This window comes from Ambystoma mexicanum, chromosome 5q (assembly GCF_040938575.1).
Source record: "Ambystoma mexicanum isolate Mex_15411 chromosome 5q, UKY_AmexF1_1, whole genome shotgun sequence".
In the NCBI taxonomy this organism is placed as follows: Eukaryota; Metazoa; Chordata; class Amphibia; order Caudata; family Ambystomatidae; genus Ambystoma; species Ambystoma mexicanum.
In genome coordinates, this window is record NC_090933.1 from 772,582,909 (window position 1) to 772,604,467 (window position 21,559).

Genomic DNA, 21,559 nt, shown 5'->3' on the forward strand with positions numbered 1-21,559 from the left:
TCTTTCTCCTTCTCTATCTCTCCCACTCTCATTGTGTATCCGCAATGTCTCTTGACCGTTTGCTATATCTTCATCTATGCTTGTGTCTCAATCCCGCTAACGCGCTAGTTCACTCTCTCTCTTCAAATTTCTCAATTTCTCTCTAATGCATAGGGTTTGTGTGTGTTGTGCCAACAATGATCACAACCTTGCAAAGGCAGTCTAGTAAACAGGCACACTTTTATCCCCATTTATAAACTGAATGATAACATGGTTGGCTTTGCATAATTCTGGGTATGCATGTTTCTTTTTATATAATGACACAGTTGTTTAAATGTGTTGCATTCCACTATGTGATTTATTGATCCCAGTGGGGTAATTATTTAAGCCAAATTGACATTATTGTTGTTATTGTACATGAGGGCAGAGCGATGTCTGTTACTTATAATGCCGGGAACATAGCGTTAGTGTGATCATTTAAGTAATACATCTGCAATTTAAAAATACCACTTTTTTGCCACTTTTTACCGAAATCCTCAAATTTGTAACTGCTGCAAAAATAGTTGTCCTTACTAACCAAATAATGGCACACAATTGAGAAAACGCAAAGGACAAATGTGACAAAATGACTTCTGCCCTGCAGGAGTAACATGGGGAGTAGTGGCGAAAGCACATACTCCGCTTCAAACTGCTAGAAACCTAGAGTGATCCCAATCATGCAGGTAAAACATGCACAGTTAATAATAGATGAACCTGTTTTGCCTTTTGTGGTAACATGGCCTGAGGCTAAGCTCTTAAGAGGGCTGTGAATGAGATTCAGTAGTGACCCAAACAGCAAAGCATAACAGACCAAAATAAAGGTAATGGCCAATCACGGTAATGGCAATTATAAAATATATATACTTTAATAAAACACGCCATATACTAAAATAACAAAATAGGAAAACACTATACAAAACCCACCCCTGAGGATAGAGCATAGGATATGTACAGATAGGAAGATCTAGCACTCTGGGTCATGAATCAGGGGTGCAAGGCAATTAAAAATGCCAATGTTTGTAAAAGGAAATGTTTGTGTGCAAAAGGGATCAACTGTGACCAAACCAGTCTCTAGGGTCCAAAGTTGAACCAGGGGAGCAGTTAGCAATCAATAGTAGCTTCTGGGGTTCTTGATGGCTCAGCAGGATAGAACCAGGATTCTTGGTGCTATTCATTTGGTTCGACGAGGCTCGAATGAGACGGTTGTGTTGTTTTAAATGGGGAACAGTGTTGAACAAGGACAGAACAGGAGCTTGCAGTGACTTGAAGGTGATGCTTGAAGAAGTGCAGATCATGAGGGCCACCAGAGTCAATACAACAGTTGATTTGACTGAGAAGATGCTGGTGACTGAATGCACAGTTCTTACTGGATCGGTTTCGATGAAGCGTTCGAGGGGTTGCAGATCGTGAGAGTTACCAGTGTCGGTTCGATTGTTGATTCGAGACTGAAGAGGCTGGGGACTGGATGTGCAGTCTGGTTTGAGTGGTTTTTTTTTGCTTTTGAGTGTTGGAGCTCAATGGACCACCATGACTGGTTCGACTGGCAATGAGGATTGGCAGCAAAGATGCTGGTGGGACGAGCAGCAGTTCGAAGGCGGCAAATACAATCAAGAGCTTGTAGTCTGAGCCAAGGCAACAACATGCTCAGATAGCATGGCGTGGTGGTGAATGGGCTTGAACATGCAGTTCAGCAATCAGGCACAGCAGTCACAGTGCTCAAGATAGGGAGCAGAGGTCAAACAGGAGATTGAGTGGTTCAAAGATGATGCTCTGAGAAATGTGGATCGTGAGGGCCAACAGGGTCGATTTGACAGTCCGTTTCACAGCAAGTTCAGGTCAGTTGGATGCGCAGTTCGAGTCGAGTGGCTCCTGTGCAGCGTTCCAAGATCATAGCATGAAGGATCCCCCCAGGGTCTGGACCACTGTCGATGAAGATCAGCAACAAAGAGGCTGGTGGTTTGAAGAAGTAGTTCAAAGGTAGCTGATGTACTAAATAGCTCCAATTGCAAGTCAGGGTAATGACATGCACAGCTAGCATGGTTTCAGTGGAGAACATGTTTGAATGTGCAGGTCAGCAGTTTGAAGAGATTGTGAGTGCCAAACGTACCTCTGGAGGGTCCTGATGGTTCGATGCAGCAAACAGCTGAAATTATGGTTCGAAATGGTTCAATGGTGAAAACACAGGGATCCTGGATGCCTTGACTCCCGTCTTGCTGTGAGTCCAAATCTAAGGACTCAAGGAAAAGGTTTAGTCCTTATTCCCATGCTACCACACAAACGGGAGGCTGGCCCACAACTGCAGGTGTCCTTCAACATGACTACCACCCAAATCCTTGGGTTTCAATAAATGTTGCACATTCAACATGTGCTCATTTGCATTTAAGAAGTTACATAAAATACTAAATGCCACTACAAATACTGAATCACCAGTTTCTTGAACTACAATCCAACATAAGTGGTGTATATCATGTATTTGCAAATGTTCAGTTTCAGTTCTGTTACAAAAGAACTAAGACTGTAAGTACAAAATGACAGAATCTGTGGCTCAGTGGACTAATGCATTTGCTACAGGGATTTGGCTTGAGCCTATGGTCACAGGTTCAAATCTGGATAGGGCCACTCAGAGGTCGATACAATGAGTATCACTGAGTTAAGTAACATTACATATCTGTAATCAATCCGATGATACCCCACTGGAACAAATATGCATTCCACAAATAGACCAAGAATGTTAGAACACCTGTCACGGCATGGATATCTGACTACCTCCAAGGAATGCATTACAAGAAAGAGAGGCAACCCTTGGTCATGTGTTAGCACACCAAGACCCCAAATAGGATCTGAAAACATTGAACTTTAGGCAACTCAACACATAGACATGGCGCCAAAGAAAAGCAATCACTTATGGATGTTCAGATGATATAAGGCACACAGAGCTAAAAGGCATGAGCACAAAATAACATAATTAGAGGGACTACGAATGGATTGTAGACACTGACAGCATTCTCATATATATAACCAACATGAAGAAATTGAGAGCTGTGGCCCAGATGGGCTGGCTAATGTTGTATTACTGAGAAATCAGAAGTTATGGCCAGATATCCTTGCGATTTTGTTCAGTCAAATTATCAAGCATTGAATAATACCAGACTCCTGGAAGAAAGCTCTATTAATACCTTCATACAAACAAGGTGATAGACTTGACCCTATGAATTATAGACTGCTTTCATTGTTGGATGGGACTAGCAAGGGGTTTGCCACCACTCTCCTTAAAAAACTGCAAAACTGGGCTGGAAAATAAAACATCTTGAGCATCTTCCAGACAGGCTTTCGACAAGGATCTTCCATGACGCATAACATTTTAACCTGAAGCACCTTGATAAGGACTGCACAGAAAACTATGGCACCTTCAATTTTTGCTTTATATGTGGACTTTAAGGCAGCTTTCGATACAATTGATCAACAATGTCTGAGGCAGAAACTTGTCAAATGGAGGAACCCTGGAACGTTGCTATTCCTCATAATCCAATAGCCCGATAATACAAGAGTGCAGGTGAGGTTGAGCAGCATGGGGCATTTTACTAAAGAAATCACAATGCACAATGGTTTGAAACAAGGTTGCGTGTTGGGTGCCATGCTGTTTAAACTCTACCTTGCATATTTCCCAGAAATGTTGGCCCTAACCAATAACATACCCCTGAAAATTAGGAAAAATCATAACCCATGGCTTGCCTATGCAGACGATGTGATCATTCTAGATCACACATGTAATGGGTTAAGCATGAGTGCTAATGCATTAAATGAATATGCAAAAATGAATGCCTTACAGATTAATAGAAACAAGACAAAGTTCATGTGTTGTGGACGATGTAGGACAAGGGAGCAAGCATGAACATTGATGAGGGCACCATTGAACACTCAAGCTCTTATAGCTATTTGGGATATGTTGTCACACACAAATAAGGAAGAGATAGAAAGACAACAATGGAAGGTGCTGTTATAGGTGACCACAATAAAGAACACTGCTGGATATAGCCTTAAACGCATTATACTTGCTTATAAAAATAGTTTAATCGCTACTCTATTATATAGCCTTCAGGTAAATTAAGACTAACTCTAGAGAGTAAGATTTGGGGGAAAATATTGGGATTATCTAATAGTATTTCGATAGAGGCTATATTCCTTGAATTGGGACTACTCTCTTTAAATGGACAGCTACTGTTTACGAAAGGAACACCATACCTAAACTCAATGAAAGAACCCAAATGCCCTCTGCTATATCTGTTGGGGTGTGCAATGAAACAAAATACAGCTTGATTTGTTCTTAGAATTGGCTGAGAGCCAATATGAGGCAAAAGCTATTATAAGTGGAAATCAGAATTGGAAAACAAAGTTTATGAGTGGAACGGGACTAGGAATCATGAACATATAGGATAATTAAAAAGTCTGCAAACATTTGCACGTTTGAATTTCACATACATGAGACCACAGAAATACACAGTGCAATATCCAACACCACGAATAAGAAGATTCTTAATGATTCTGAGATTGAATCAATTAACCACAATGAGTGTATATGGCCCTACACATGGAATTCCAAAAGATAAAGGTACTGTAGAATGTGGAAAAATATCACATAATGGAAACTAATAGAAATGCCTTAACGATATGTTTAGCATTGGCCCATGAACACATGGTACACCTGGGCATATCTGTACATAATCTGGTCTATACAAGAACAGGAACATTTTGGTATAAATGATTATCGGGAACGCACTTACAATTGATTATAGCTTTGAGACGACTGTGGGAAATAGTCGAGAAGAAACTAAAAATAACATAAATGCTGAACTGCATTATAGATGAGTACATATTGTGTGAAATGGATGAACATTTCAATTGGCTACTATGGATAGAAGCAATTACTTGAAGTATAATTATAATGGATTTGATGAAATGTATTTTTTAGCTTTGTTCTTAAAAAGAATGTATTGGAAAGAGACTAAATGTAATAGTTGATGTGTGTGTGATATATTGATGATGAGCTATATGTCATTTTATAAATCTAATGTGCTAAAGGTTCATGTGAACTGCAATAATAGATGCAAGGAATAACTTAAAATTATAAGGCACATTAGATATCTTGCTTTGAATCAAGTACTGTCAGCCTGTCCTGTGATCATGAAAATCCTTTGGCTCAACGATGAAAGCTTTAACACTGAACTTTCACCAGTTATAGAAAATGGTCATGGACACCATCATGCAGCAAGTGTATTTTTATTGTTAGATCTCCCTAAAGAGAGAATGAAATTGCTGTCAGAGGAGTCATATTAGAGAGGAGCCGTGGTGCTAGTCAGCTGCTTCATGAAGCAGAATAAGTGCATCCTGGAGAAAGTTGTGTTATAGCAACAGCCATTTTGTATGAGTGAGTGGCACTGTCTGCATTGAGGAGATACTTTTTGAATGATGTTTCGAAGAGCATGATTTGTATCATGCTGCTAGTACAGTGAAGTTGTTTTTCACTGTTGTGCTGGTGCTGCCTTCTAATGCACTTTAAAAAGTAAAGTAGGTAGGCATCCAAACCATAACATTCAGTTAAAACTGAATTCATCACCGGCACTTTCTTGGAATGGTCACATACCTTAAAATTCATATCGCCACCAGAGGACTCATGCAGAGAAGCTCATACCTGCACACACGGATTAAATGTATAATTAAGGCACGCATTTGCAGAGTGCATTGGCGAGTGCAGTTGGGCAGGACACACCGTCAGATTCCTTTGCACTAATTTCGAGTCAATTTTGGACTTCCTGTCAACTTTGTGAACACTTAATACAGTGTTTCCCCTTTGCACTGCCCCTTTGTGCCCAATTGCCTATTAAAACAAAGGTCACGCGTATTTGGCGCGTGCATTTGCAGAGTGCTTTGGCAAATGCAGTTGGGCAGGACACACCATTGGATTCCTTTGGTACGTTGAATGGACTGATTTAACACTCAAGGATCTGTATTCCAGTTGGAATGGTGCTCTACCATGGTGGTCTCTTGATTTTCACTATAGCACTAATTGTGAGGCAATTTAGGACTTCCTGTGAATTTTTGTCAACACTTGATACAGTGCTCCCCCTTTGCTCCCCCCTTTTGTGCCCAATTGCCTATAAAAAAGGATGCGTGCATTTGTGTGCACGTATTTGCAGAGTGCTTTGGCAGGTGCAGTTCGGCAGGACACACCGTTGGATTCCTTTGGTTTTTTGGATGGACTGATTTAACATACAAGGATCATTATTCCATTTGTAATGATACTCTAACATGGTGTTCTCTTTATTTTCACTATTATGCTAATTTCGAGTCCATGTTGGACTTCCTGTGAACTTTTGTGAACACTTAATACAGTGTTCGCCCTTTGCTCCACCCCATTGTGCCCAATTGCCTATAAAAACAAAGATTGCATGCATTTGTGCGCACGCATTTGTGCACATGCATTTTCAGAATACTTTGGCGAGTGCAGTTGGGCAGGACACACCGTTGGATTCTTTTGGTACGTTGAATGGACAGATTTAACACTCAAGGATCCGTATTCCATTTGGAATGATGTGCTAACATGGTGTTCTCTTTATTTTCACTATAGCGCTAATTCCAAGTCGATTTTGGACTTCTTATGAACTTTTGTGAACACTTAATACAATGGTCCCCCTTTGCTCCGCCCCTTTGTGCCCAATTGCCTATAAAAACAAAGGTAGAGCGCATTTGCGCATGTGCATTTGCAGAGTACTTTGGCGAGTGCAGTTGGGCAGGATAGAGCGTCGGAATCCTTTGATACGTTGGATGGACTGATTTAACACTCATGGCTCCGTATTACAGTTCAGATGGTGCTCTAACGTGGTGTTCTCTTTATTTTCACTATAGAGCTAATTTTGTGTCGATTTTGGACTTGCTGTGGACTTTTGTGAACACTTAATACAGTGTTCCCCCTTTGCTCCGGCTATTTGTGACCAAATCGGGTTTCCAGTTGGAATGGTGTCCTAACATGGTGTTCTCTTTATATTCACTATAGTGCTAATTTCAAGTCCATTTTGGACTTCCTGTGCACATTTGTGATCACTTAATACAGTGTGCCCCCTTTGTTCAGCTCATTTGTGTCCAATTGTCTATAAAAACAAAGATTACATGCATTTGTGCGCACGCATTTGTGCACATGCATTTTCAGAATACTTTGGCGAGTGGAGTTGGGCAGGACACACCGTTGGATTCCTTTGGTACGTTGAATGGACAGATTTAACACTCAAAGATCCGTATTCCATTTGGAATGGTGCGCTTACATGGTGTTCTCTTTATTTTCACTATAGCGCTTATTCCAAGTCGATTTTGGACTTCTTATGAACTTTTGTGAACACTTAATACAATGGTCCCCCTTTGCTCCGCCCCTTTGTGCCCAATTGCCTATAAAAACAAAGGTAGAGCGCATTTGCGCATGTGCATTTGCAGAGTACTTTGGCGAGTGCAGTTGGGCAGGACAGATCGTCGGAATCCTTTGATACGTTGGATGGACTGATTTAACACTCATGGCTCCGTATTACAGTTCAGATGGTGCTCTAACGTGGTGTTCTCTTTATTTTCACTATAGAGCTAATTTTGTGTCGATTTTGGACTTGCTGTGGACTTTTGTGAACACTTAATACAGTGTTCCCCCTTTGCTCCGGCTATTTGTGACCAAATCGGGTTTCCAGTTGGAATGGTGTCCTAGCATGGTGTTCTCTTTATATTCACTATAGTGCTAATTTCAAGTCCATTTTGGACTTCCTGTGCACATTTGTGATCACTTAATACAGTGTACCCCCTTTGTTCAGCTCATTTGTATCCAATTGTCTATAAAAACAAAGATTACATGCATTTTTGCGCACGCATTTGTGCACATGCATTTTCAGAATACTTTGGTGAGTGCAGTTGGGCAGGACACACCGTTGGATTCCTTTGGTACGTTGAATGGACAGATTTAACACTCAAAGATCCGTATTCCATTTGGAATGGTGCGCTAACACGGTGTTCTCTTTATTTTCACTGTAGCGCTAATACCAAGTCGATTTTGGACTTCTTATGAACTTTTGTGAACACTTAATTCAATGTTCCCTCTTTGCTCCACCCCTTTGTGCCCGATTGCCTATAAAAACAAAGGTAGAATGCATTTGCTTGCGTGCATTTGCAGTGTGCTTTGGCGAGTGCTGTTGGGCAGGGCACACCGTCGGATTCCTTTGGTACGTTGGATGGACTGATTTAACACTCATGGCTCCGTATTACAGTTCGGATGGTGCTCTAACGTGGTGTTCTCTTTATTTTCACTATAGAGCTAATTTTGTGTCGATTTTGGACTTGCTGTGGACTTTTGTGAACACTTAATACAGTGTTCCCCCTTTGCTCCGGCTATTTGTGACCAAATCGGGTTTCCAGTTGGAATGGTGTCCTAACATGGTGTTCTCTTTATATTCACTATAGTGCTAATTTCAAGTCCATTTTGGACTTCCTGTGCACATTTGTGATCACTTAATACAGTGTGCCCCCTTTGTTCAGCTCATTTGTGTCCAATTGTCTATAAAAACAAAGATTACATGCATTTGTGCGCACGCATTTGTGCACATGCATTTTCAGAATACTTTGGCGAGTGCAGTTGGGCAGGACACACCGTTGGATTCCTTTGGTACTTTGAATGGACAGATTTAACACTCAAAGATCCGTATTCCATTTGGAATGGTGAGCTAACATGGTGTTCTCTTTATTTTCACTATAGCGCTAATACCAAGTCGATTTTGGACTTCTTATGAACTTTTGTGAACACTTAATTCAATGTTCCCCTTTTGCTCCACCCCTTTGTGCCCAATTGCCTATAAAAACAAAGGTAGAATGCATTTGCTTGCGTGCATTTGCAGTGTGCTTTGGCGAGTGCAGTTGGGCAGGGCACACCGTCGGATTCCTTTGGTACGTTGGATGGACTGATTTGACACTCAAGGATCCGTATTGCAGTTCGAATGGTGCTCTAACTTGGTGTTCTCTTTATTTTCACTATAGTGCTAATTTCGAGATGATTTTGGACTTCCTGTGAACTTTTGTGAACACTTGAGACAGTGTTCCCCCTTTGCTCTGCCCCTTTGTGCCCAATTGTCTATAAAAATAAAGGTCACGTGCATTTGCGCATGCGCATTTGCAGAGTACTTTGGCAAGTGCAGTTGGGCAGGACAGACCGTCGGAATCCTTTGGTACATTGGATGGACTGATTTAACACTCAAGGCTCCGTATTGCAGTTCGAATGGTGCTCTAACGTAGTGTTCTCTTTATTTTCACTATAGCGCTAATTTCGTGTCGATTTTGGACTTTATGTGAACTTTTGTGAACACTTAATACAGTGTTCCCCCTTTGCTCTGGCTCTTTGTACCCAATTGCCTACAAAACAAAAGTTGCATTAATTTGCACGCGCATTTGCGGAGTGCTTTGGCGAGCACTGTTGGCAGGACACACAGTTGGATTCCTTTGGTGCATTGGATCGACTGATTTAACACTCAAGGCTCCGTATTACAGTTGGAATGGTGCTCTAACATGGTGTTCTCTTTATTTTCACTATAGCGCTAATTTCGTGTCGACATTGGACTTCCTGTGAACTTTTGTGAACACTTAATACAGTGTTCCCCCTTTGCTGCGGCTATTTGTGACCAAATCGGGTTTCCAGTTGGAATGGTGCTCTAACATGGTGTTCTCTTTATATTCACTATAGCACTAATTTCAAGTCCATTTTGGACCTCCTGTGAACATTTGTGATCACTTAATACAGTGTGCCCCCTTTGCTCAGCCCATTTGTGTCCAATTGTCTATTAAAAGAAAGGTCACTCGCATTTGCGCGTGTGCATTTGCAGAGTGCTTTGGCGAGTGCAGTTGGGCAGGACACACCGTACGACTCCTTTGGTACGTTGGATGGACAGATTTAACACTCAAAGAACCGTATTCCAGTTGGAATGGTGCTCTAACATGGTGTTCTCTTTAGTGTCAATATAGTGCTAATTTCGAGTCTAAACACAGTAATCATGAATTATTAACAATGTCCTGGTTGTGGTGCACCTCTCTTACTGATCAGACGTATTGCAATTACTCCCTGGAGCTTCTCAGTGGGTGCAACATATTTCGGTGGTCTGCCCAATAAGTGGCTGATTTTGAAAAGTGTTTAGGAATTGCTCATTTAAATCCGAATCCTAGTGTGTCCTGTGCGGAGGGTCATTATGTCGCTGTCATGAACCTGTTTAAACTGCAGCCCTCCTTGAACCAGAGCCATTGTACAAACATAAACAGGTTTTTGATTAGGAGGTGAATAGAAAAAGACTAATTTGAGAAAGAATGTAAGGATGCTCGCTCATCTACCTATGAGTCAAAGATTGACTGAGATACGGACCCTAAAAATGCAATACAAAAATTGGCTCAAATCACTGTGCTTTATCAAAGAGACTCTGCTCTGATGCTCTTGGCCTTAACTTAAAAAAAAGTGCCCAAATTCGGGGCATTTTTAACTTGCTCAATCATGCCACTCAAATGCCTTACCAAGTCAACTCAGTCTCAAAGGAGACTTGAGTGCAGCATTTTCGAGATTTGTATGCTTGTCATTCTGAATGTGACACTGACACCTCATCAAATTGGTCTACTTGTGATAACTTAATAGTTGATAAAGATGATATTCTATATCAAATAGCAAAATTAAATACTTCTATAGCGCCAGGGCCGGATGGCCTTATGAATGCTATGCTAAAAGCTCATCCATTACAGTGGGCAGCGGTGTTACATGTCATCTTTTTAAAAGTAATTATGAAAAAGCAGATTCCGCCAACCTGGAAAAAGTCCATTATTGTTCCAATATATAAAAAGGGCGATTGAGAATGACCTGAAAATGATCGTCCCTTATCGTCCCATTGCATTATTGAACAATCCAAGCAAGATCTTTGCACGATTACTACTCAAAGACATTTCTTTATGGGTCAGAGAGGCGAGGATGTTCGACACCTTTCAGACAGGTTTTGTACCATGTTTAGGAACATCAGTCAACCTATTTGCAATCCCAGCGATTAAGGATCATGGGCTGCAAACCAAACAGCAAATCTACATGGCACTTGTAGATTTTAAAGCAGCATTTGATTCTGTATCAAGAGAGTTGATGATGGCTAAGATTGAAAAGGTGAAGTGTCCTCCTTTCATACGCACCTTGTCCTCGCAATTCCATTTGGAGATTTCTGTTCAGATTCTGGACACCAAATGGGCAGCTAACTGAGCCCATTCCAACATTTGGAGGTCTGAAACAGGGTTGCATTTTAGCGTCCTCACTCTCTATTGTCTTCATAGCAGATATTGGCCGCTACTTCAAATCCGTAGTTTCAGATTCGCCGAGACCTGGATCTATTCCGTTGCCCCGGCTGTTAAATGCTAATGATCTTATATTTTCTCTCGAAAAGCAAGAGAGGATTACAAAATGTCTTATCAGCATTGGACTCATATGCCACACATAATCAATTGGTGATAAATTTAGATAAAATCAAGATTCTCATGTGTGCCTCTAAACGGCAAGCAAAAAAGTGCAGTTTTGCTTGCCATCTACAAGGATCTGCTTTGAGGTAATAAATGAGTACTGCTATATTGGTGTAAACACAAATAATCATCTCTCTTTTCTTCTGAATCATTTGGAAAAGAAAGGAAAAGTACCTACTGCAGCTGTCCAAGCCTTGCTGATTCACAGATAATATGGCAAATTTTCAATAGAGCCACTTATAAATTGTTATAAACAAAACGTGCTTCTTGTCATTACATATGGTGCAGAGACCAGGGCTCATATGGATACATCCTCCTGGACTAAACTCGAAAGTGGCTTCTGGAAGAAGGTGCTGTCTCTGCCTTCTAGCACGCCAATGTGTATTGTCCGTCATGAGCTGGGTTGTTATCCTTAGAGGTCATTTGCACTTGGAAAATGCTAAAGTTGTACAGGAAATGTGTTGCCTGCAATGAACCTAATTCTCTGCTGTCAATCCCAGCTCTATACCTTGACTCTACTGGTGATAATTTCATAGTAAAGTGGAAAAAACAAGTCACTGCTGCCATGTTGCCAGCAGATATTACATTACATTTGCTGTTAACAAACCGGGATCGGGCTAAACAAAATTATGGCTTCATGATTGGATCATCACTCATCAACGATGTACTAAATATGATACATTTACAGATGGAAATTTCACAATCAAAGGTTTAAATAATCCAGAATTGTATCTAACCAAGTTTCCAGATCAGAAATATAGAACACTATTCTTACGACTCAGATTGAATCTATGGCCGACAAGACAAGTGATGGGCAAAAGGATGAAAGCTCCATATCAGCTTAGTGCGTGTAAATTCTGGAATAACATTCTGGAACCTGAAACAGTCAAGCACTTGCTAACAGTTTGTCTGATGTTGCTTGATAAGGGAAAGTTCTATTTACAACATCTATTTTTGAGCTACCACCCTCTCACCTGCGATATGTTATGGCAGAGTATTTTTAATGGGGAGAGAATATCTGTAATTATTCCAGCTGTCAAATATGTGTCTTCACTCTATTTAGATGTGACCAATTAACATATCATATCAGATGACCAGAGCAAGAAAATTATTTTTCTGTTTTATATACTTATTCTTAAAAATATATATATATTATGTATGCACATGTTTTGAGTAAGCTTATCTGTTTTAGTGTTTTTATGTAACCTATGGATGCAAGGTGGAACAATCCAGTTTTTAATCCTGAAATTGAAATTAATATTCATGTATATCTATATATCTTATATGGGGGCGTGGCCAACCGGCCATGGAATAGGACGTGCTGCACGAGGAGCTCCTGATGATCCGACTCTATTTTTGCCAAAGTTACCCGTTGAAACTGTAACAAGCGCCTAGAACTTTGGGGATCAGGTGTCGGAAGCCGCACGCCAAGTGAAGTTCGCTGGAGAAGTTCATAGTCCCCGGGAATCGTGAAATATACACATTTTTGTTGGCGCGACTGTGCGGCCGCTTCGGCACCAAGATGGCGGCTAACAAAAGAGAGGCCTCCGTGGAGAAACGACACTGATTCCCCGGAACTGCGGGATATGGCTGCGGTAAATTGCCTGGAGGAATAGTACGACAGGGAGATATGTCGGAGTGTTCGAATTAACACCATGAGAGCGCCCGGCCTGGCATATGCTAATTGAGCCTCGGCAAGCTGACCGATAAAATTGGATGCTTGGGCGACGAGGCCTACGGAATTTGAATGGGGAGTGTGAGGCCATAGCCCATTCGTAAGACAATTCGAAGTGCCATCTCGAATGTGAGTTAGGAGACTTGGGAGCCAGACCTTTGTCGGACCGAGGACAGTGCAATAGCTGCATTAAGGCGGAGGCGTACAAGAGTGGAGGGCAGCGCCATGTCGGCGAAAGGGTTGAGAACCAACACTAAGCAACCCACGATGGAGACTTTCACGAAAATGCAACGGACCCCCTCAACATCGGTGCAGAGCATGGTTGTGACCCCTGCGGAAGACGCCCCCGAAGGGGACAAGCACCAGATCCTGGAGGCTATAACGGGCCTGAGTGCAAAATGGGACTTGGCAATGGCGAACTTGCGCACAGCTCTAGAGAATAAGATCGATGCTGTAGGTACGGAACTCACCCTGCTGCGTCAAGATGTTAGAGCACTTGCAGAAAGGACCAGCGGTCTGGAAAGTGAGGTGAAGATTAATACCGATGTTAGCACGAGCAATGCGAAGGAGATTCATGTCTTAAAACAACAGGTCACCAACCTGGAAAATCGTGTGGAAGAGGCGGAAGGAAGGGCGAGGAGGAACAACATTCACGTGGTTGGCCTTCCGCAGGGGGAAGAAGGCCAAGACCCCACAAACTATGTCGAAAACATGATCCTACAAGGGATCGGAGCCGGGAATCTTTCGCAGGGATTTACGGTGGAGAGGGCGCACCACGCCCTAATGAGGATACCCCGGCCGGGGGCCCCGCCAAGACCGATCATAGCGAGGATCCTGAATTACAGGGATAGAGAAAAGATCCTCGAATATTTTCGGAAGGGCGGCACGATAGAGAGAGCATCCACCAACATCACAGCATACCCGGACTATACAATACTGGTGCAAAGGCAGAGGTATAGTTACGTCGCCGTCAAAAGAAGGCTGAGGGCGGCGGGAGTCAAATATATGCTGTTGTATCCGGCACGATTGAAAGTGCTACACAAGAACAAAGCGCTATATTTTGATACCCCTGAGGATGTTGTCACATGGCTGGACCTGCAGGGCTGCCCGGAACAAGAAGCGGATCATGACCGGCAGGATCATACCGAATGAAGATTTCGTAAGGAGGACGACCCTGATGGCACAGAGAAACTGTAACTAACTGAACTTTGTACGCAATCTCAGCCAGGTGCTCGATTTGGACTGGAATATAGTGAGTGTAACTGTAACTGGTAACGGTTTGGCAACTGTATACGTAATGTTTTTTGAAAGGAGCAACAGAACGTGGACGACCTACCCCAATAGATTACTAGTTTCAGCGGCCATTAGGGCGGCTTATCCCTACTGAGCCCTGAGTAGAAGCTTGTGCTAGGCAGGGCTAGATGTGGGGGTGCCTGAGATCCAGGAATGGAGCTGGGCAACGTTTGGGGAGGGTATTGTTGGGGGAGGGGTGGGTGGGAATGAAGGTGGGGGATGGGAAGTTGAGTGTGTGTGTGGTCATGGGGAGTTTAAGTTTTGTTTCGAGCCTATTTGGAAGAATCAGCATGGTGTACTTGCGGTGCATGAAGGGGCGTAATCGGTGGAGGATCGGGAGGGTGCTTATTAATGACCTATGGGGGACCTCAGGATAATAACGTGGAACGTCAGGGGCCTTAACAGCTACCTGAAAAGAAACAAAATCATGATGTATCTGAAAAGGCAGAAAATAGATATCGCACTACTACAGGAGACGTACTTGACGCGAGAGAAGTTGGACCTGGTTAAGAGAAAGTGGAGAGGGACCGTAGTGGGCTCGGCATACTCTGCATATGCCCGGGGGGTGTTAATCTGGGTGGCACCGCATGTCCCGTTCAAATCGATACAAGAGGTAGTTGAAAATGATGGAAGGATGGCTATATTGCGAGGGCTGGTGGAGAGCAGGGAGGTATGCATAGTAAACACGTATGCCTCCAACCAAAATACAGCAACATATTTCAGAGCCTTGTGTACCCATCTTAGTACGTGTATAGGGAGCGCGGTGATCTGGGGTGGGGACTTTAATTGTGTGTTGGATCCTGTGGTGGACAGATCTGATGGCAGGGCGGGTAAGCCTAGCCCAGCGGCGAAAGCGTTGCAGATGCTGTTAACTGATTTTGGCTTCACAGATTCATGGAGGATGAAACACCCCACTGAGAGGCAATATTCGCACTATTCAGCCCCATATCAACTGCATACTAGGCTCGATTACGTCTTTGCCACAGCAGATGTGATGTCTGAGATCACTCAAATCGAATATAAGGCCAGGGTCCTCTCGGATCATTCGCCCCTGATCCTCGGATGGCAATATTGCCCCCCGAGGGCGAAGATCCCTACATGGCGCCTCCGAGCGAAGGCGCTCAAAGATCCAGTCTTTAGAGAAGATACAAGGGAAGAGATTACTAACTTCTTTGAAGAGAATACTGGGTGTGTTGATTCTGCGGGCACATTATGGGAAGCTTTTAAGGTGGTGATGCGGGGGGCGGCCATTGCTAAGTCAAGAGGGTTACAAGGTGGGGTCTTGGCTGACCTGCAGAGGGTAGAAACTAAGCTAGAAATAGCATTGAAGAGCGGTGATGTAGACACAGAGCTGGTACTCCAACTACAGCAACAATGTGCAGGGCATTGGGAAAGACTCTGTAATCTCAATTATAAGAAATATGTTGAGAGGCAGCACGCGGGGGGAGACAAGACAGGCCGCCTTTTGGCCTGGCTATACAAAAGCGAGACCCCTAGGCCTCAGATCAGGACTATTATTAGGGAGGACGGAGATGAGGTGGCCACACAAGAGGGGGTTAACAAAGAATTTGTGGAATATTACAAAGTGCTGTACGGAGACGATGAGATGGGTGACCAGCGCAAGATAATTGAAACGTTAGAAGACATAGGGCTGCCCAAGATAAGTGAAGAAGAGAGAGAGGAGTTAGATGAGCCAATCATGTTGGAGGAGTTAGAAGAGGTTGTGAAGCAGCTGCCTACCTGTAAGACCCCAGGAGCAGATGGGTTCCCCAGCGAATTTTATAAGGTATACAGAGAGGAAATCCTCCCCCCAATGTTAGACATGCTTAATGAAGCGTTTGATATAGGACGGTTGCCTGAGTCACTCAGAGAGGCGATCATAATACTGCTGCCCAAGCCCAATAAACCGGAGCACAGATGTGGCTCCTACAGGCCCCTGTCGATGCTGAATCAGGACAGCAAGATTCTCACAGCTGTCCTAGCAAATCGATTGCAGAAAGTGATTGGTAGACTCATACATCCTGACCAAACGGGTTATGTCCCGAGCAGAAACATAACACACAATCATAGGCGGCTTCACCAGGTGGTCGAATGGGGTAGTAAGAACGAGGGTGAGATGGCGATAGTGTCTCTAGATGTAGTTAAAGCTTTTGACTCGGTCAAGTGGTCATGGCTATTGGCTGCTTTGGAAGGGTATGGAATGGGGCCGGGCTATATCAGGTGGGCCAAGATGTTGTATAGCGAGCCGCTTGCCAGGGTCCGAACTGGAGCTGTGATATCCGAGAGATGGCAACTTAGCAGAGGCACCAGACAAGGGTGCCCCTGGTCCCTGATGCTTTATATCTTGGCCCTGGAGCCTCTGGCAATATGCCTTACGGCAGAGTATGATGTGATTGGCATTGAGGTAGGAGGGGAACAACACTTGATATCCTTGTACGCGGATGATCTGTTACTGTACTTGCAATACCCAGAAGAAAATCTCTTATACATACTTGAAGTGATGGACAAGGTACGCAGAGTTGTCGGGCATCTCGGTGAACCCCCAAAAGTCTGTCATATTCCCGCTAGGTAGCTATAAGGGGATCCCTGTAGAAGGACTACCGGTGCTACAGGTACCATGGGCAACTAGCTCTTTTCACTATTTGGGCGTAGATGTATATCACACGGTGCAAGAAGAACACAGACACAATACGGAAGTAGCCGTCGAGAAAATTAGAAACAGCATGCAGTTCTGGGCAAGATTGCCCTTGGCGATGATGGGGCGGGGGGCCATGCTTAAGATGTTAGTTCTGCCCAGGCTCCTGCACTACTTCAGTAATATCCCATACATAATACCCAATAAGTTTTTCAGCAAATTGAATAGCATGTGTAGGGACTTCCTGTGGCACGGTACCCGAAATAGAGTGGCGTATTGGAAATTGCAGAACTTTTATGAAAAAAGGAGGTATCAGACTGCCTCATTTTGAGGTTTATTACTTGGCGGGACAGTTGCAGTATGTGGCCAAGTGGCTTTCTGATGAAGTGACCCCTGAGCATAGGGTGCTTGGACAGGACTGCGCCCCGTTTTATCTGAAAGAAATGATTTGGCTGTCCGAAACTGAAATGAGGGGGCGTCCTGCGATGTTGAGGCTTGGATGGAAAATTTGGCGTAGGGCTTGTCGTTTGATGGAAGTCCCATGCCCGTGCCTCTCGCAGATACCGCTGGTTGCTCTGACAGGAGGGGACGATCAGTTAAGGGCGATTGTTAGGACTTACTGGGAATCAGTGGGGCTGGCAACGCTAGGCGATGTTTGGCAAGAGGGATCCATTAAGGAGTTTACAGAACTCAACGAAGAAGCAGGGCTACACACAGGCCAATATGTCACGTACATTAGATTGGTACGGATGATTAAGAATACCTGGCCAGAGACAGTTTTGATAGAAGAACCAGATGCAGTTTTGGAAACAATATATGATATGTCCGAAGGGGGTCATGAGATCTCGAGACTGTATGAGATGGTGATGGCTAAGGCGGGGAAAGATTTAACACATCTGAGGCTGGACTGGGAGCTGGAAGTGGGGGCCCCGATGGAGGATGAGGTATGGGAGCGTGCCCTGGGTTACCACAAAAAAGTGTCTAGAAATGCCAGATTAAAACAAATACAGCTGTATGTAACGCATAGGGCATACATGACCCCCTTGAGGATATCCAAGTTCCGAAAAGCTGGAATACAAGTGTGTCCTAAATGTAACCTAGAAAATGCTGACATGACACATATGTTTTGGTCGTGCCCGATTATCAGGTGCTACTGGGGAGAAGTGGCACAGAAACTGGCTGATAAAGGGGTTACTCTTGTCATAGACACGGCCTGGGCCTGCTTACTGGGCGAGTTCCCTAGGCCACGGAAGCTCAAGCATATTGAGAAACTGAGAAATCTGGCGTATGTGCTTGCGAAACGCAGGATCGCCATGGGGTGGAAGAAATGCCACAAATCTAAGGTGGATGTATGGTGGAAGGACTTGCAGAAATGGGCAGAGGCTGAAACGGTGGCATGGCAAGAAGCGAGTAGCCGGGCTGATGATGGGGAGGCGGGTACCCTGTTGGCTTGAAAAATGCTAATAACAGAATTGTTTGGAGTAATACCAGATCCAACAGACTCCAAAGAGAACAAAACCCGGCCGCATGTGCCAAACATTGAAAGGGATTGACAAATAGGCTCACCGGGGAAGGGAGGGATAATGGGAGCAGTGCTTACGATAACTTGATGTGTAACTGAACTATTATGATTATGCTGCTTGTTTGGTTTTTGTTGTTTTGTTTGCATAAAATCAATAAAATAAATAAAAAAAAATCTATATATCTTATATGTTATGTTACTTGTTATGTTACTTGGCATTTATATAGCGCCTTATATATCATTGGTATGACTTCAAAGCACTGGTAGGTTGAACGCCCTTGGGAACCGCAGTTCAAGTCAGTAGAGAGAGAGTGTCGTATGGTGCGTGACGGCACCGGATATGTGTGCAGCTGGTGTGGTTGTTGCATGATAGCTGCTTCCTAGTGGTAGGTGTGGTGCTAATGAAATCAGTTGTATGTGTTCAGTCTGGAGTGTGGACACAGAGACTGAGTTCTGGCTGCGTTAGGCCTGAGGAGACACCTAGGCTAGCCGATATGTGCTCAGCTAGCTGTGTTTTATTAGGGTGATGAGGTGTTTGTGGGGTCATGCTAGTATGAGAACAGCTAGGCCGAATTTATCGTAGTATAGCTATGTTCTAATTGAATGATGGTGTAAAGGAGAGAGTGAGCGTAGCAGTGTGATATGGTGGTTATCAGTAAAGCGCCTGTGACCAGGCATGAGAGCAGGACAGGGGGGGCGTGCATAGCGGAATACGTATATAAAGCGACATGATGGATGGACAGGGGTAAACATGTGATACAGATAAACTTTAACACAGCAACGCTATTAGGCACACTTTCTAAACTCAAACTATAACACAGCAACGCTATTAAGCACACTTTCCAAGTTCAACTTTACCACAGTGAGGCTATGTAGGATGATTTATAAATTCAACTTTAGCACATCGACGCTATTAGGCACACTTTCTAAGTTCAGCTTTAACACAGTGACGCTGTTAGGCACACTTGATGTTGTTGGGAACAATTTCTAAATTCAACTTTAGTACAGCAACGCTATTAGGCACACTTTCTAAGTTCAAAATTTAGCACAGTGAGGCTATTAGGCACACTTGATTTTGTTGGGGAACACCATCTAAGTTCAACCTTAGCACATTGATGCTATTAGGCACACTTTCTAAATTCAACTTTAACACAGTGACGCTATTAGGCACACTTTCTAAATTCAACTTTAACACAGTGTCGCTATTAGGCACAATTGAGGTTGTTGGGAACACTTTCTAAGTTCAACTTTAACACAGTGATGCTATTAGGCACACTTGATGTTGAAAGGTTAATATTACAACCATATCAATAAACGAAAACAAATAAATAATATCAATTAAGGCTGCAGTTCATCAAACAGCCAAAAGATATCTCACAATAGACATTGTGCCAAGGTATCCAGTTAACAGGATTCCTTGGCACATCAGGGAAGAATGTCACTAAACAGCTGTCATATGTGTTGTGTTGTGCGTTGCTTTATGTGTGGATCAATACCGGTTTGGAATGTATGAGCCTACCAATAATGGGGATCTGCAGTTTAATAATACACCTTTTTCATCTCAAGTTCTATATTCAAACAACATTAGGTGTGCTTAAACATATAAAAGTGTATTTATATGTTAATTTTTAATCCACTTTGAAAAGATGAATACTGAGCAACACACTTAAAATTTGTTATATTATTACAAAACCAGGGTGGTAGAATAGATGTATAAAACACAAAAACAGAGTGAGTGTTGTGCCTAAACAAAATAATCCTAAGTGCTCGGAAAGAGAAGGACAGGTTCACACTTTAAACACCATTTAAAACATATAACATTGATATTTCCACTAATTACTCAAAGTCATACTACATCAAGTGGATTAAAAATCAATTATAGAAATAAACCTTTTTTAAGTTTGAATACACCCGGTGTTGTTTGATGATAGTAAATGACATGTTTGCAAAGACAAAATTGCCTGAATACTATGATATATTCCAAGAATGCTTCATAAAAACGCAAGTCTCAAAAACATGGGCTTTCAAAAGGCACAATATAAAAAGAGAAAAAGGTGCCAGTATAACAAGTGAGGGATTTAGATTCTAACCTTTGTGTAATGAGATAAGGATGTTTCAACATGAAATGCTTATTAATAGTTATGTTAGTAACACTGACACGTGTCTGTTCACAGAATTACCATGAGTAAAGACAATAAAGAAATGGTGCATGGATGGATGACTGCGTTCTAACTGTGTGAAATACCAGACACAAAGAAATGTGACACAACAAATGTACTTGTATTGTAATAAGTGGTCATAAATTGACTGCAACAAACATGAGATTATTGTGAGGGGTCAGTAATGCAAGCCGGACAACAGCTTGTGATTTTCTCAACATTTGATTGATTCCAGAAAGTGCAAAGAAAACCTAAGTAAGCCTACTCTACCAGGGAGTTCCCTACCTAGTCTAGTTTCTCAGGGAAATTCTCCTAGCACATACAAAACTGGCCCTCACAATAAAAGACAAAACATACAAAGCAAATAATAACATAAACAAAAGATGATGAAACAACCAATGACTTGGATAACCTTCACCTGTCCTGGGTAAATCCCTTTGCCAGAATTGTCCAAAGTCACTCTCTCCAGTGTTCATGAAGAAAAACAGAGTCTTGAATCAATTCTTGAAAGTTCCAAAAGAAACAAAAGTTCACCCAAATAAAAATCCACTGGTAACAGTTATTTATCCGTCTGTTGAAAGTTCCCCTTCCAATTCCAATAAAAAAAAACAGCACCAATGCTAATCCTGGATATCCTCTTTCCAGCATGGACTAGATATAGTTCAAAAGACAAAAGTACTGTGTCTACACAACAACTGTCCGTATATTTG